This window comes from Nuphar pumila, chromosome 14 (assembly GCF_984573655.1).
Source record: "Nuphar pumila chromosome 14, dmNupPumi1.hap1.1, whole genome shotgun sequence".
NCBI lineage: Eukaryota > Viridiplantae > Streptophyta > Magnoliopsida > Nymphaeales > Nymphaeaceae > Nuphar > Nuphar pumila.
Window position 1 is genome coordinate 28,773,781 of NC_143262.1, and position 17,743 is coordinate 28,791,523.

Here is a 17,743-nt window from a genome sequence, read left to right on the forward strand (position 1 = left end):
CGAAGAGGGCTCAACCTAACATGGGTAAAAGTACAGAACAAACTTTGTGACAACATTATTTATATCTTGACAATTGACAGTTCAAATGGAAGTCTTATTCCACAAAGGCAGGCAATAGTATTCCCAACAAGTTGGACTCCCTTGTTGCTTCCTGGATCGAGCCAATAATGATTTGGATCCATGTCCAACCCACATTCAAATGGACACAACTAAATCCACTCCTGAGCAAGGTTAGGCTGAAATTTGAGAAGTATAAACAAAAGGTTGGATTACCCTCAGTTGTCGAACTTGACCCCATTGGAACCAGGTTGGTTGTCATCTAAAGACTTGTTTTAGGTGATGACTTAGCGTCCTGGATTTCACAAAGTCAAACCTATATTTTTAAAGATGACTTTGCCAAAAAAAAAAAAGTAACGTTTGGATATCTATATCAGGGTGAGGAAAGCCCAGTTGCTAACACAGAAACACATCCTTGGTCTGCTCTTTGAGCTACGCAGAAAAATGGAGGTGCTATTTGGGTCATGGGCTTCAAGAATGGTGTCTGTTTTCTGGTGGCCAGAGGCTTGGGTAGCCATGGCAGTTCTGATTTGCATCAACTTGTATAGAAAACAAAGGTATGAGCCAATTGTTAGTTGGCCTATTGTAGGGATGCTCCCTTCAATTCTCCTCAACATGCATGGCATCTTCGATTGGCTTACGAGCCAACTTTATCGCAGTGGCGGCACGATATGCTTTAAAGGGCCGGTTTTCTCAAGATTGGAGGTTGTGGCGACATGCGACCCCAAAAACATAGAGTACATACTCAAAACCAACTTCAAGAATTTCCCTAAAGGTGATGAATATCATGATATGTTTCATGATCTATTCGCTGATGGGATCGCCAATGCGGATGGTGACTCGTGGAGGGCCCAGAGAAGAATTGCCATAACTCATCTCCACAACAAGGATTTCCGAGAGTTCTCATCCAAGAACACAAAGGATGTGATACAGACTAAGCTCATCCCCATGCTCAAGCACTCAATGCAGCTGGGCACAGCAGTAGACCTCCAAGATGTGTTCATGAGGTATGCATTCGAAAGCACGTGGGGGTCGGCATTTGGGACTAGCCCCGGCAGCCTTTCCCTCGAATTCCCTCGAATCCCCTTCTCCGAAGCAATTGACACAATCATGGAAGCAATCTTCTATAGGCACATGATGCCTGGTTTCTTGTGGCGCTTTCTTCGTAGCTTCAAGCTTGGCACAGAGAAAAGTGTCGATGATGCTAAGGCCTTGGTCATGAATTCCATATGTCATCAGGTTGCCTTGAAAAAGGAAATGAAGGGCCATGGTCATGATATTCTGTCCAGGTGTATGAGGACATTTGATGACAATGAGTTGCTTCTTCGCGACACAATCCTCAACTTCATATTGGCTGCAAGGGACACTTCAGCTCTCACTTTGTCCTGGTTCTTCTGGCTCATCACCCAACACCCACATGTGGAGTCTAAGGTTATGGAGGAACTCAATCGGATCCTATGTGAAAAGAAAAATGAGGGGTCATCTCCAACCGGATTTGAAGTAGGGGATTTGCACAAGATGGTTTACCTCCATGCTTGTCTATGTGAAACTCTAAGACTTTACCCTCCCATTCCAGTGAACAACAAGAGTGTCATCAAGGATGACACTTTACCAGATGGAACCTTGCTAAAGCCAGGGATGAAGGTGTTTTACATTGTATACTCTTTAGCAAGGATGGAATGGGTATGGGGAAAAGATTGCAGAGAATTTAGGCCACACAGATGGTTAGATGAGCAAGGGAGGGTAATAAATGAGAGTGGTGGATATAGGTTTCTGGCTTTCAATGAAGGGCCAAGGACATGTGCTGGCCAAGACATGGCCTTTTTGCAGATGAAATATGCTGCAGCTGAAATTCTCTTGAATTTCAAAGTAGAGGTTGTTGAAGGCCACCATGTTTCTCCTAGGACCACCATACTCATGGCCATGAAGACTGGATTGCTCGTTAGGATGGAGCCAAGGCCACCTATCATTCCTCAAATTTAGAACAGCAATAAGGACAATTACAAGCACGCCCCCATGCACATGTCAACAAGGGTAAAGGTTGACGCTTTACCAGCCTACTCTAATTGTTGTTCCCACTTATTTTATTAATAAATGTTGCTTTTGTCTAAAAAAAATGAATTTAGGTCAAAGGGGCGGTTAAGTGCCATAGCCAATCACATGACATGCTGTCTTGTGCTTGGCTGTGTCCAGTAGTCAATGGCATCACCACATCTTGGAGGTCACGTGGTTGTGTGGAATAATAACTGAAGTACTCAATTACAGGGTGTTGTGTGTTTGAATAAATGTGCATTTGAATAATGATAACTTGGTACATTGCATCATGACAATAAATTTTGCATTTGAATAATGATAACTTTGAATAATGAGAACTTGGTACATTGCATCTTAAGCAATAAATGTATATGAACTATTTATTTCTCTCCCTTACTGAAATATGATCTTATAGGTTATTGGTTGATGAGAGAGAGAGAAGTCGCGTACTCGAATCATTTTGACCTTGATTTTTGTCTATTATTTCACACAACCACATGACCTCCAAGATGTGTTAATGAGGTATGTTTACCCTGCACGTTGATTATCCGATCATACATCAATCGACGTAACCTCTGAGCTCATCTGCTCTCTCTCTCTCTCCAATTTGTTTGCGTTGACCTACGCTGACCGAAGCAGGTTATATGTCCCCCCCCGAACAGGGCAGTTAGCTACATCTCATGTTCGGGGGTCCCAAAGAGCACCACGTATGTAAGCATGTGCGTCTCGTATCCCCATGTTTGTCAGCATTAATTAGCGTTGGAGTTTGATGCGATTGCAAAAACTTAAGTACCCTCTCCTCCATTGGTGCCAAAAAAAATGATGATTCTTGAAAATGAGTGGTTGTAAAGACTTAAGTGCCCCGAAGATGATTATTTAAGACCCAGTCTCTGCACTGTAGGATTATCCGAGAAAGAAATCTCCCCTGGAGGAGGCCATGAACATCAACCCTCTCACTCTCTCTCTCCCTTCTATTTCTCCTTCTGTGCACATCCAACAGAAGATCCTACATTGCTCCATCAAGCACCGATTGACCTGCACATTCACTGTTGTGGAGCGTGATTCAGAGTTTTTACCCTTACAGGAGGAGGGTTTGGGGGCTCCTCTTAGCGTGGGTAGCATCATTCAACTAAATGAGTTGTGGATCCTGATTCAGAGTTTTTACCCTTACAGAAGAGAGGTCTGGGGGCTCCTCCCAGCGTGGTTAGCATCATTCAACTTAAAGAGTTGTGGAGTTTGATTTAGAGTTTTTACCCTTATAGAAAGGGGGGTCTGAGGGCTCCTCCCAGCGTGGGTAGCATCATTCAACTTAAAGAGTTATGGAGTCTGATTCAGAGTTTTTACCCTTACAGAAGGGGGGTCTGAGGGCTCCTCCCAGTGTGGGTAGCATCATTCAACTTGATGAGTTATGGAGCTTGATTTAGAGTTTTTTCCCTTATAGGAGGAGGGTTTGGGGGCTCCTCCCAACGTGGATAGCATCGTTCAACTTGATTCGTTATGGAGCCTGATTCAGAGTTTTTGCCCTTACAGGAGAAGGGTTTGGGGGCTCCTCCCAGCGTGTGTAGCATCGTTCAACTTGATTAGTTGTGGAGCCTGATTTAGAGTTTTTGCCCTTACAGGAAGGGGGTCCGGGGGCTCCCCCCGGCACGGGTCCCGGATGTCGTGGTCAAAAAATGCACAGGGTGTCGTGGTGAGAAAGACATATGTTTGTTCCAAGCAAGGTTGGAAGAAATCAATGGAAATCTAACAGAGAGCATGCCAGAATCAAGATGTGGATGTGAAGCGAGAATGGTGTTGTGCAACTCAAATAACACAAAATAATAAGGGTCTGGTTTTTAGTTAAAATAAGGAATGAAATGACAATAGAAATTACTTAAAATTTACAATAATAAACTAGACTCAATAACGAAGACACCACTTTTTACGGATTTGGAATATGACCTTTGGTTAGGGAGATATGGCCCTGACAAGTTGGTCCTAATTCGGGTAGCGATTTACAGCGATTTGCTTACTGAATAACACTATAAATCGCTATAACGATTTGCGGAAGACACTACAAATCACTATAGTGAGATTCAAAAACACTATAAATCGCTATAGCGATTTGCGTAAGACACTGCAAATCGCTATAGTGAGATTCAAAAACACTATAAATCGCTATAGCGATTTGCGAAAGACACTACAAATCGCTATAGTGAGATCCAAAAACACTATAAATCGCTATAGCGATTTGCAGAAGATACTACAAATCGCTATAGTGAGATTCAAAAACACTATAAATCGCTATAGCGATTTGCGGAAGACACTACAAATCACTATAGTGAGATCCAAAAACACTATAAATCGCTATAGCGATTTGCGGAAGACACTACAAATCGCTGTTGAAAAGCCGGATAACACTATAAATCGTTGTGGGGCTCGTTGGAGACCCGAAAATACTACAAATCGCTATAAGAAAGCCCGATAACACTATAAATCGTTGTGGGGCTCGTTGGAGACCCAAAAATACTACAAATCGCTATAAGAAAGCCCGATAACACTACAAATCGTTGTTGGAAGGCCCCAAAAAAATTTTGTCCGGAGGGCGCTGCCCCCCGCCAGGGGCACCCCCCCCTGGACCCCCGCCCGCTGACCGCGCAGCGGGATCCGCGCTGGGGGGAGCCCCCGGACCCCCTCCTGTAAGGGCAAAAACTCTAAATCAGGCTCCACAACGAATCAAGTTGAATGATGCTACCCACGCTGGGAGGAGCCCTCAGACCCCCCTTCTGTAAGGGTAAAAACTCTGAATCAGACTCCACAACTCTTCAAGTTGAACGATGCTACAGTTAGTGTGCAGATCAGCCGGTGTTTTATGGAGCAATATAGGATCGTCTGTTGGATGTGCACAGAAGTAGAAAGAGAAGGGAGAGAGAGTGAGAGGGTTGATGTTCATGGCCTTCTCCAGGGAGAACTCTTTGCCTCCCTTGATTTCTTCTCTAGAGAGAAAGAGAGAGGGTTTTACAGTGTTTTACGGAGAAAGAAGAAGAAGACTTTGAAGAGTCAACATCATCCTCGACTTTTTGGATGGAGGTCATGTTTGTCCTTTTTTTGAAAGGAGAAAGAAGAAGACTTTGAAGAGTCAACATCATCCTCGACTTTCTGGATGGAGGACATGTTTGTCCTTTTTTTGAACGGTTTGTTTTTTCTTTTTTGAATAAAGGGCATTTTTGTCATTTTCTCAAACCATCACTTTATGAGAAGAATAGCAAGAAAGGGTACTTAAGTCTTTGCAACAACACCAGAGTCCGATGCAAAGTTATGTCAACATACACGGGAATACGAGCCTCATGTGCTTGTATACGTGGTGCTCATTCAAAGCCCCGAACACAGACGTGGGATTCAGTGAATCATCGGGGGGGGAACATACACCACCCTCTCTATGCTGACACATGCACTGTCAGGCGGTCGACCCTGTGCTAGGGCTAGTTGTTTGGCATAAATGTATAGCACCATTGTCTGTGTTGAACCGGTTCAGAGCTTAGGCTACTCCATATAAGCTTCAACTTTCTCGTACTTAGATAAAGGAGATAGTAAGAAATACTTTATAAGCTACGATCTTGTTTCTCTTAACGCCTTCGCCCCCATAAAAAAGACTGGTAATTCTGCATCCACCGGTCAGATGTGAAGTTGTCAGTCATAGTCGGAGGTTCAGAGAATATACGTTGTTGGATGTAAAAAAACCGTTCTTCCACCCCAGCTTAGATTTGACTGAAAGAACAATAGGACCGATCCCACCTATTGACTGAATAAAGGCAAGTGCATTGATCCTAGTTCTTTGCCATAATGCCCATTTCGAGATGAGTTGGAAGAGGAATTCTCAATTCTTATACAGATTTGACTGATCGCACTAATCAGTAAGAAATTCTTACACCAAATATTTATGGAGTGACTACCTACTGAAGCTTCGACCTACCACCGCCGGTTCATTCCGCTTTGGGGTCACTCCTTACTCTACCATTATTATAGGGGTATTGGGTTCCTGCTTTTGTCAATCACAATGAAAGGACCTACTCTACAGTAGGGATGGCAGTGGACCGGGGGAAAGTGGGGCCCCGCCTCGCCCCGTTTGGATCGGGGATGAAGGGTATGAAACGGGGATGGAGGCAGGGATGAAGGTTAAAATCCATCTCCGTTCAGGGATGGAGGCGGGGATGGACTTACACTTTTCTCCGCCCCATCCCCGCCACGATCCCCGCCTAGCCCCACCCCGCTCCATCCCGAGTCCTTCTAAAGGATGGCAATAGACTACGGGGAAATGGGGCCCCGCCCCGCCTCATCCCTGTTTGAACCGGGGATGGAGGACATGAAACGGGGATGAAGGCGGGGGTGGAGGTTAAAATCCATCCCCGTGCGGGAATGGAGGTTCTAATCTTGAGAAGGGGCGAGGGTGGAGACCCTGTCCCCCGCCCCGCTCCATTGCCATCCCTACTCTACAGGGAATTGCACTGACAAGTCACTTGCTCTGATTAGTCTTAATTAAGGATAGATGGAAAGACATTCCCTTATTGTTTACTCACGAACTCATATGCATACTTTAAAGCTAACTCGAATGATGTCTTAGGAGAATTCCTTTTTCAACCACCTCCTACAGAACTGAATTCTCATTCTGGATGGCATTCAAAAGAAAAAGCAATATCAAGAGTTGACCAAGGATAGGATATAGACTATCCACCGATGCAGCATTGGGAGGCTCCGGATTGGGAAGGCAAGAAAAGTTTCAAGCCAAGTTGTTTTTTCAGAATGTTTGGAAAAAATAGTTATTGCCTAATTATATTATTTCAGATAGAAACAACTAGTTTCTAGGCAACCTTTGGGGATTGCTATGGGGACGATGGACACTAAGTTTAAGCATAGTACTGCCTTAGACACACAACAGATGGATGGATGGGCAGACTGAAGTTGTGAATAAGATAACGGTACATCTTCTTTGGGGCTATAATTCCAAGCATACACAGACTTGAGATGAGAGTTTATCATATATCCAGTTTGCATTCAATCAAGTTATTGAAACGAGAAAACAAAGAAAGGTAGGTGATGATGCAGGTTGCTTGACAGGTGATTGACAAGTATGTATCGAGAGGGAAAAGAAAATTGGAAAGTGGTTCAACCTGTCTTGAAGCAAGACCCCTTCCAGTTATATAACTATACCACAAGGATGGCGCTATTCATCATTCCCAGTGTGGGCCCTACTGTTGGCAATGTCCGAATGCATGCCTATCCTGCTTTTTTCGATAGAGAAAACTGGGGTTAGACAGACCCCTACCAGTTATACAACTATACCATAGGGATTCGAACTTGCAACATCCCAACACAAGGTGACTTGCACTAACTGCTCCTGCCACACAAGCGGAGCCCTGTTGGTAGCCTATTCTGTGTTTGCGATCACTATCTTCGTACCCTCTTTGAGATTTCATCGGCTCTATAAAAGTAATGTATATCGTCCATTTGAATAATCTAAATCCTACTTATCTAAATTTTTGGCAATTCAAAAATTAATGCTTGAGAAAGAACAATATTTTATAATTTAAAAATCATATTTTTTTTATAAAAATGATCACTATTCTTATTAAGTCAACCATGTTGAATCAATTTATGAGATTAGGTTTGATCAAAACAACTCACATCACTAAGATTTAAAGGAGTATGTGTTGGCAAAAATCAATGGAGAACACAACTTACCGAAAGCCACCATGGACGATCCGATCGAAACTTCTATAGATGTGGGTAGTCAGCATTCTCCTTAGTTAATTGATGCCCTCGATGAGCCGATAAAGAGAAAGATCACCTTGGTAGTTCTCATCAAGCTACAATGGATCGCCAATTTATAGTGGGAGATGAGTGGCATGCATGACATTTATGCATATTGAATGTGAACCATTCATATTCTCATAGCAGTCAAACCGGGTCATATCCTGTTGGACCCTAATCCAAAAGTCCAATATTCTCCCACTTGACCCATTAACACAAAAAAACACATAAGCGAGGTTCTTTATCATTATCTTGATTCAATTTCCAAGTGGGTTCGCATGTTATCCTGTCTTATAAGAATGAATCATATGAGTTATGGTGGCGAACATCTCTATATGTGATGTCATATTGTCATGCACTATAATATTATTCATTTTAAGTGTTTAGCATGTCTGAAATACTTTTATGAACAAGTTAGTCTCTAATTCATTCTATTTGTCCTTTTAATATTGTTATTTTATTATTCTCTCTTTACAAATGATGTCTTCTTTTAAATCGTTGTAATTTTGAAAAGATTTTTATATGTAAAACATGTGAAAACCAGACATCAAATAATAAAAACCGGTTCTCACTAGTGGATGAGACCGGGTCGAACTCAGGGAACGAGAATATTTCGTATTCAAACACACAATTCTAAACTATTCTTTATTGCCAAATTATTGAAATGTAAAATGTACGAGAAAAGTAAAAACAACTAACTATTACAACAAATGAATACCCTTCGTAGAGGGCGTAAAGTGCAATATTTACAAACCCAATTAAATTCCTAATTCTAAACTGAAAAGTAAAAATATTCTATTCTTGCACTTCGTGTGTCGTGTAATCACTCCCGCTCCTATCCTGTGCTATCCTGCACAATTCAGATGAACACGAGCAGTACAAGAGGGAAAAGTAAAAACTATACTAAACACAGTTTATGCTAATTCAATGTTAAAACATGCAAGCAATCTATTGACAAATAACTAAGTAATCAATTACAACTAATACCTAATTAACAACACATAAACTGAAAAATTGAAACACCACGGAAATGAGGGATTTACAGAAAACACAAGGAAATTATATGTAAAACACGATGGAAATTATGAAATTAATGAATTGAAAAAGACATGAAATCAATGTATTAAAAAAATATAGAAACATGAATGTGAAACAAAAAGTGAATGTAATACAAGCAAAACAGTAAATGAATGTAAACACAAGACAAAACAAGAGTTAACTTTGCAAAACAGGAGATAAAGGGTAAAAATAAAAAAAACAAGAAATGAAAGGTAAAAACAGGGAACAATTGAATTGAAAAGCAGGAAATTTAATGCATTAAAAACTGGAAATGACTTGAAATGAAAAAATTCAGAAATTCAAAGCTGGAAATGAAGAAAGAAACAAGGAAACAACTAAAAAAACAAAAAATCACCTAATGTAAACAGTAAAACAAACAAGAGATTACAAAGGAAGAACGCAGGAAATTCAGAAATTAAAAGCAACAGGAAATTACAGAATTAATCAAACAGGAAATTAAAAACTACAATACGTAAAACAGGAAATTAGGAAAAATAAGACAAACAGGAAATTAAAAACAAGAATTAAAACAGGAAATCGAACAAATGCTAAAATGGAAACAGGAAAGTATATGCTTGACAGGAAAATCAAAGATCAAAATATTCAGAATTACACACAGAAAACTAAAGAATTATGAATGAAAGAAAACTAAAGAATTAAGAAATCAGACAATCAAACAGGAAAATAACAAAATGTCAAACAAAAAAAAAACGAATTACAGATTAAGAACAAAATTATGAATGAATAAAAGAAATCTAACTAAAGAATAAACTACAAAATAGAAGATCGAACGATGAAAAAAAACAAAAACTGAAACAACATCTATCGATTTTTTCTTTCTTTTCGTTTTTCAGTTTTTCTTTTATTTTTTTTATAAAAAAAAAAAAAACAATAGCAACGATTGAATTAGGAATAAGAAGAAGAAAAAGAAGATCAGAAGAAGAAGAAGAAGAAGAAGAAGAAGAATGAGAAAGAAGATCAGAAGAATAAGATGAATCAGAATAAGAAGAATAAGCAGAAGATCAGAAAAAGAAGAAGCAGAAGATCAGAAAAAGAAGAAGAAAAAGAAGAAGAAGAAGAAGAAGATCTGAATCAGACTTACCATGAAATGGAGGAAATCGGAGAGAGGTTGGCGGCCTCCACCACCACGCCGTCGCCGGAATGAAGAGCTTCCACCACCGCCGGCTGGATTGAACAGAGCAAGAGGGAGAAGGGGAAGAATGAGGTAAGGAACCACCGACGATGGTGGAGGAGGTTGAGAAAAGAGGGAAGAGAGGGAAAGAGGGGAAAGAGGAAGGGCTTCAGCCGTGAATGGGGGAGGCGCCTGAACTTTTCATTTTTTTGGGTTTTTAACAGAGTCCAAACCGGTTCACCGGCTTGTTTTCTTTATTTTTCTTGGTTTTAAAAAAAACCAAACCGGTTAAACCGGTTTGCTACAGATTTTTTTTTTCATTTTTTAAAAGTCAAAAACCGTATAAATCGGTTTATTATAAAATTTTCAAAAGTTAAAAAAAAAAACTATTTATTTATAAAGAAACTCAAAATAAAACTATTCTAACTAATTTTTTTCTTCTTTTCTAAAAAAAACAAGTACTTAAAATGAATATACGACTATTTTCTTTCTTTTTTTTTTTTTATTTTTTTTTTATATTGAAAACTAAAACTAACTACTATGTTAATATCAAACATTAAAATATGTACTAAAATCTACAAATAAAGCTATTTTTCATACATTTTCTGTTTTGAAATCATTTTAGCTCATTTAACGAAAACTAACATAAACTTGGGTTTTTAAAACATTTTTTTCATAAAATCATGCATATTTTAATGTTAATTCTCCTTGAAATATATGCATGATCAAATACCCCCATGCTTATGTTTTGCTAGTCCTCGAGCAAACTAAAAAAATGTATGAAATGAAAACTATCACCTAACTCACTTTCGTAGGAATCACGGTTGCATTTAGCTCATGCAACAAGCCCTTTCAACCCCTAGGTTACCCCAGTGGACGAGTAAGGTCTCGTGAGGGTTTGCAGTGATGCTACCCACAAACACCTCTGTCATGTATGCATAATATTACACATCCTCACAATCAGTAGGTAATCAAAGACTTTATTTTCACAAATATTTCCTGTTATTTCAAAATCAAAACATAATTAGATTCTTTTATATACCCCCACAGAAAAAGAATTTCTTTCACTTTTCTAAATATCACAATTATTTATGTTTTATTCTTAGAAAATCCAATAAAAACATATTATTATTTACTTATCCTCACTCATATGTTTTCTACACAGGTTTTCTCAATCACACTTCTAAGCACTGAACTTTTCTTTCTTTTTCAGCTCTTTTCTCGATTTTTTTCATTTTTTTCACGCTTTTTCTTTTTGTGTATTCATTCTTCTCTTATAGCTTGCGTGTGGTTTGCTTTTATGCCTTGTGCAATGTCAATACCTTCTATACTTTTTCAATACATACCAAAAGATATCAACTAAGACATAAAAGTGACTTCCTTCATTCACCTTTATAACATGAGAGTCAAACATTTCAACTTGTATCTGTTCTCAGTTACTTAGGATCACGAAGTTTTCCACTCTCCTTTTCGAAAATGGAATTAAAAGTTTCAACTCACATCAAAGTTCCATCTACTAAAGATTATGGAATTATCCAAACAACCTAACACATGCTCTTTTTTTTCTCTTTTGAGCTCTTTTTTTACACTTTTGTTTATTTGCTTACTTTTTAAAAAATAAAACTGTACATATTCATATTTATGATTCAAAATAAATTCTAACATGTATCTATCATCATTTCTTCGAAATCCGCATAAACAACCATAATTTTTAGATCCATGTCAGAAAAAATTTTCGTGGGGCTTAAAAATCCTCTAAAAATATCAGATTTGAAATAACATTCATATAAGTTCAAACTCTTTCTTTAAAAATCTACTTTTCATGAGAAATGTGTAAACATGTGCAAGAACGTAAACAAAAATATCCAGGTGTGCAAACTACACCCTCCCCCATGCTTGAATGACACTGTCCCAGTGACACTCCCCCGTGCTTATATGAAACTAAGTGAATGCACATGAGAGGAAATAAATGAGGGAAAAGAGTAGAATGACCTGACATGAATTAAAAATGCACGTTCTATGAAGGTAATGAATGCAATGTATACATGACAAAACATAAAACTCATAGAAAGAGATAAAAAATGAACAATAAAACCAAATAAAATCTACAAATCCTAAAAACGAATATAATACTGTACAAAATATGGGTTGCCTCCCATATATAAAGCGCTAATTTTCACGTCCCCAGCCAGACGGATCCCTGGAAAAACCTTCATCGTCCATGAGATCAATTGACATGAAGTATCACTCAATGAGGCTCTATGAAGAAAAGAGTGTCATCTATGACACTGCGCACTGTGTTTCTATCCCGTCTACCTCTAACTGTAGTATCAAATCTCTCTCGACATGAAGAACAAAGATTAGTCTCATCTGAGAGACTGGTCAAGAAATGAGAGTCTAGGACCGACTGAGTATCAATGAATGCAACTTCAGACAAGTGGTGAATATGATCAGGCTTGACTTGGTCAAGCACCTTCTGCATCTGCACCTCTTGCTTACTAAAAACAATCGGTGATCCTAAAGGCTGAGAGAATGGGGCTTTATGAATATGTGATGATAATGCATGCTGTGTGCCTGACCCCTTCTATTGAGGTATAATGGAAATCGACTCGTCAGTAGAAATGATATGGGGCTCATGAGTTGATTCCTGAATAAAATGATACGCCTTCCCGCTATGAATGAATGTAACAAATTTGACTTGTTCATGATGTGAAGTAGTGGGTTGCAAGTCGAATGACATGAAATCTTCTCCCTTTGAGACAACAAGCCTACTAGATGGGTTCCCCTTGCTTTGTCTACTCAATGTCTGAGCTAACTGTCCCATTTGAGTCTCTAGCTTGGCTATTGACTGCGTATGGGAGCAAAGAGTGGCCTTGATATCAGAAAAGGCCTCTAACATCTTCTCCTGGAATGATGAACTTGGAATGGGCTCCTAAAGAGAAGGTAGACTAGACTGGGGATGAACCTGTAGAAAAATGGGATGTGAGTAACCTTGTGAAGGGTTACTGTGTCTATATTGTGTCTGGGAGGGCTGATGGGATGGGGAAATGGACTGGTTTCGCCAACCTGGGTTATATGATGGTGTAAATGAATCATGCATGGGTCTAGCGAAACCTTGGGCAGCATTCACCTGCTCCTGAACGAATTCAAGATATAATGGCGCTGCCGGACAATCTGAAACACAATGTGCAGGGCTAGCACATAGCTCACACACTCTTTCTACTGGACTTCTCGAAGAATTGGCTAGGAATTGATCTAACTTCCTAGTCAACTGGTAAACCTTGGTACGCAATTCTAACTCGAACCCTACTTCAGAAATCCCTATTTTCCTAGGACCACTAGACAGAGATGTAGTCCTATCGAGCCGTGAAGACAAGGTATGATGCATCATGTTTTCACTCAAGGTCTCAAATAAAGACCATGCCTCGTCCTCACTCTTGAGCATAAAAGTGCCCCCACAAGACGAATCAACCATTTGACGATGCTTCTTAGTAAGCCCGTCATAGAAATACTACACCAACTGCCAACGAGGCACCTGGTGATGGGGACACTTGCGGAGAAGATCTTTCAATCTCTTCCAAGACTCGTGAAACTGTTCTCCCTCAATTTGATAAAAACTGGTTATAGCTTTACGAAACTGATTCGTTTTACCAATTGGGAAGTACTTTTTGAGAAATTCGCGCTGCATTCCTTCCCAAGTAATAATACGAACCGTCTCAAGAGATTTTAGCCAGTGCTTGGCTTTATCTTTGAGAGAGAACGGAAACAAAGTCAACCTCATAGCGTCGTCTCCAAAATTATTGATTCGCACAGTCGAGCAAATCTTAAGGAATTTGTCGAGATGACGATATGGGTCTTCATTGCTAAGGCCATAAAACGAGGATAACATTTGAATCACACTGGCCTTAATCTCAAAATGGCTCGCTCCTACATCAGGTCTTGTGATGCAAAAGGCGGGAGTATACGTATTTGGCATGAAGTACTCCCTCAAAGGACGGATCAATTGATGATCGTCAGCCATTGCGTACACCCTGGAGTAGACTGGTGTAGCACATGTCCTAATTTAGGTTTTCTACCTAACTAACGCACTAAGCGGCCAAACCACGCAAACCACAAAGCGAGTAAACTAAAAATAACAAAAACTAAACAAACACCACGCAGTTACACATAACAGAGATTATGCAAAAGAAATATGAAATCTATGTGTACGGTACCAATCGTACACAGTCACCTCTAAGGGGATCCTAATAGGTGGGCTGTGTAGAAAAGTAAGCTCGTCTCTAAGATATGCACATACGTGGTTCTACTCCTAAATGCAAACAAACACTGGGCAATAAAGTGAATACTAATATTACGCCGTCCCCGGCAACAACGCCAAAAATTTGATGTCTTCTTTTAAATCGTTGTAATTTTGAAAAGATTTTTATATGTAAAACAAGTGAAAACCAGACATCAAATAATAAAAACCGGTTCTCACTAGTGGATGAGACCGGGTCGAACTCAGGGAACGGGAATATTTCGTATTCAAACACACAATTCTAAACTATTCTTTATTGCCGAATTATTGAAATGTAAAATGTACGAGAAAAGTAAAAACAACTAACTATTACAACAAATGAATACCCTTCGCAGAGGGCGTAAAGTGCAATATTTACAAACCCAATTAAATTCTTAATTCTAAACTGAAAAGTAAAAATCTTCTATTCTTGCACTTCGTGTGTCGTGTAATCACTTCCGCTCCAATCCTGTGCTATCCTGCACAATTCAGATGAACACGAGCAGTACAAGAGGGAAAAGTAAAAACTATACTAAACACAGTTTATGCTAATTCAATGTTAAAACATGAAAGCAATCTATTGACAAATAACTAAGTAATCAATTACAACTAATACCTAATTAACAACACATAAACTGAAAAATTGAAACACCACGAAAATGAGGGATTTACAGAAAACACAAGGAAATGATATGTAAAACAGGATGGAAATTATGAAATTAATGAATTGAAAAAGACATGAAATCAATGTATTAAAAAAATATAGAAACATGAATATAAAACAAAAAGTGAATGTAATACAAGCAAAACAGTAAATGAATGTAAACACAAGACAAAACAAGAGTTAACTTTGCAAAACAGGAGATAAAGGGTAAAAATAAAAAAAGCAGGAAATGAAAGGTAAAAACAGGGAACAATTGAATTGAAAAGCAGGAAATTTAATGCATTAAAAACTGGAAATGACTTGAAATGAAAAAATCCAGAAATTCAAAGCTGGAAATGAAGAAAGAAACAAGGAAACAACTAAAAAAACAGAAAATCACCTAATGTAAACAGTAAAACAAACAGGAGATTACAAAGGAAGAATGCAGGAAATTCAGAAATTAAAAGCAATAGGAAATTACAGAATTAATCAAACAGGAAATTAAAAACTACAATACATAAAACAGGAAATTAGGAAAAATAGGAAAAACAGGAAATTAAAAACAAGAATTAAAACAGGAAATCGAACAAATGCTGAAATGGAAACAGGAAAGTATATGCTTGACAGGAAAATCAAAGATCAAAATATTCAGAATTACACATTACACACAGAAAACTAAAGAATTATGAATGAAAGAAAACTAAAGAATTAAGAAATCAGACAATCAAACAGGAAAATAACAAAATGTCAAAAAAAAAAAAAAAACGAATTACAGATTAAGAACAGAATTATGAATGAATAAAAGAAATCTAACTAAAGAATAAACTACAAAATAGAAGATCAGACGATGAAAAAAAAAAAAAACTGAAACAACATCTATCGATTTTTTCTTTCTTTTCGTTTTTAAGTTTTTCCTTTATTTTTTTTATAACCAGAAAAAAAACAATAGCAACGATTGAATTAGGAATAAGAAGAAGAAAAAGAAGATCAGAAGAAGAAGAAGAATAAGAATGAGAAAGAAGATCAGAAGAATAAGATGAATCGGAATAAGAAGAATAAGCAGAAGATCAGAAAAAGAAGAAGAAGAAGAAGAAGAGGAATTGGAAGAAGAAGAAGAAGAAGAAGAAGAAGAAGATCTGAATCAGACTTACCGTGAAATGGAGGAAATCAGAGAGAGGTTGGCGGCCTCCACCACCACGCCGTCGCCAGAATGAAGAGCTTCCACCACCGCCGGCTGGATTGAACAGAGCAAGAGGGAGAAGGGGAAGAATGAGGTAAGGAACCACCGGCGATGGTGGAGGAGGTTGAGAAAAGAGGGAAGAGAGGGAAAGAGGGGAAAGAGGAAGGGCTTCAGCCGTGAATGGAGGAGGTGCCTGAACTTTTCGTTTTTTTGGGGTTTTTAACAGAGTCCAAACCGGTTCACCGATTTGTTTTCTTTATTTTTCTTGGTTTTAAAGAAAACCAAACCGGTTAAACCGGTTTGCTACATTTTTTTTCATTTTTTAAAAGTCAAAAACCGTATAAATCGGTTTATTATAAAATTTTCAAAAGTTAAAAAAAAAATAGAAGATCGGACTATGAAAAAAAACAAAAACTGAAACATCTATCGATTTTTTCTTTCTTTTCGTTTTTCAATTTTTCTTTTATTTTTTTTATAACCATAAAAAAAAACAATAGCAACGATTGAATTAGGAATAAGAAGAAGAAAAAGAAGATAAGAAGAAGAAGAAGAAGAAGAAGAAGAAGAATGAGAAAGAAGATCAGAAGAATAAGATGAATCGAAATAAGAAGAATAAGCAGAAGATCAGAAAAAGAAGAAGAAGAAGAAGAAGAGGAATTGGAAGAAGAAGAAGAAGAAGATCTGAATCAGACTTACCGTGAAATGGAGGAAATCAGAGAGAGGTTGGCGGCCTCCACCACCACGCCGTCGCCGGAATGAAGAGCTTCCACCTCCGCCGGCTGGATTGAACAGAGCAAGAGGGAGAAGTTGAAGAATGAGGTAAGGAACCACCGACAATGGTGGAGGAGGTTGAGAAAAGAGGGAAGAGAGGGAAAGAGGGGAAAGAGGAAGGGCTTCAGCCGTGAATGGGGGAGGCGCCTGAACTTTTCATTTTTTGGGTTTTTAACAGAGTCCAAACCGGTTCACCGGTTTGTTTTCTTTATTTTTCTTGGTTTTAAAAAAAACCAAACCGGTTAAACCGGTTTGCTACAGAATTTTTTTTTCATTTTTTAAAAGTCAAAAACCGTATAAATCGGTTTATTATAAAATTTTCAAAAGTTAAAAAAAAAAACTATTTATTTATAAAGAAACTCAAAATAAAACTATTCTAACTAATTTTTTTTCTTCTTTTCTAAAAAAAACAAATACTTAAAATGAATATAAGACTATTTTCTCTAATTTTTTTATTTTTTATTTTATTTTATTTTGAAAACTAAAACTAACTACTATGTTAATATCAAACATTAAAATATGTACTAAAATATACAAATAAAGCTATTTTTCATACATTTTCTGTTTTGAAATCATTTTAGCTCATTTAACGAAAACTAACATAAACTTGGGTTTTTAAAACATTTTTTTCATAAAATCATGCATATTTTAATGTTAATTCTCCTTGAAATATATGCATGATCAACAAATAAGAGATACTTTATACAGAATCAATAATGCATAAAACCATAGAGAATCAATTTTGATTCATAAATGTGATCACATAACACCATAATGCATTGTCATACATCATAAGAAAACAAA

At 38.0% G+C, this 17,743-nt stretch overlaps 1 pseudogene; it reads left to right on the forward strand.

The window, feature by feature from the left end:
* Positions 1-467: 467 nt before the first annotated feature.
* Positions 468-2,149, forward strand: LOC149816698 (cytochrome P450 86B1 pseudogene; annotated as a pseudogene).
* Positions 2,150-17,743: the final 15,594 nt, after the last annotated feature.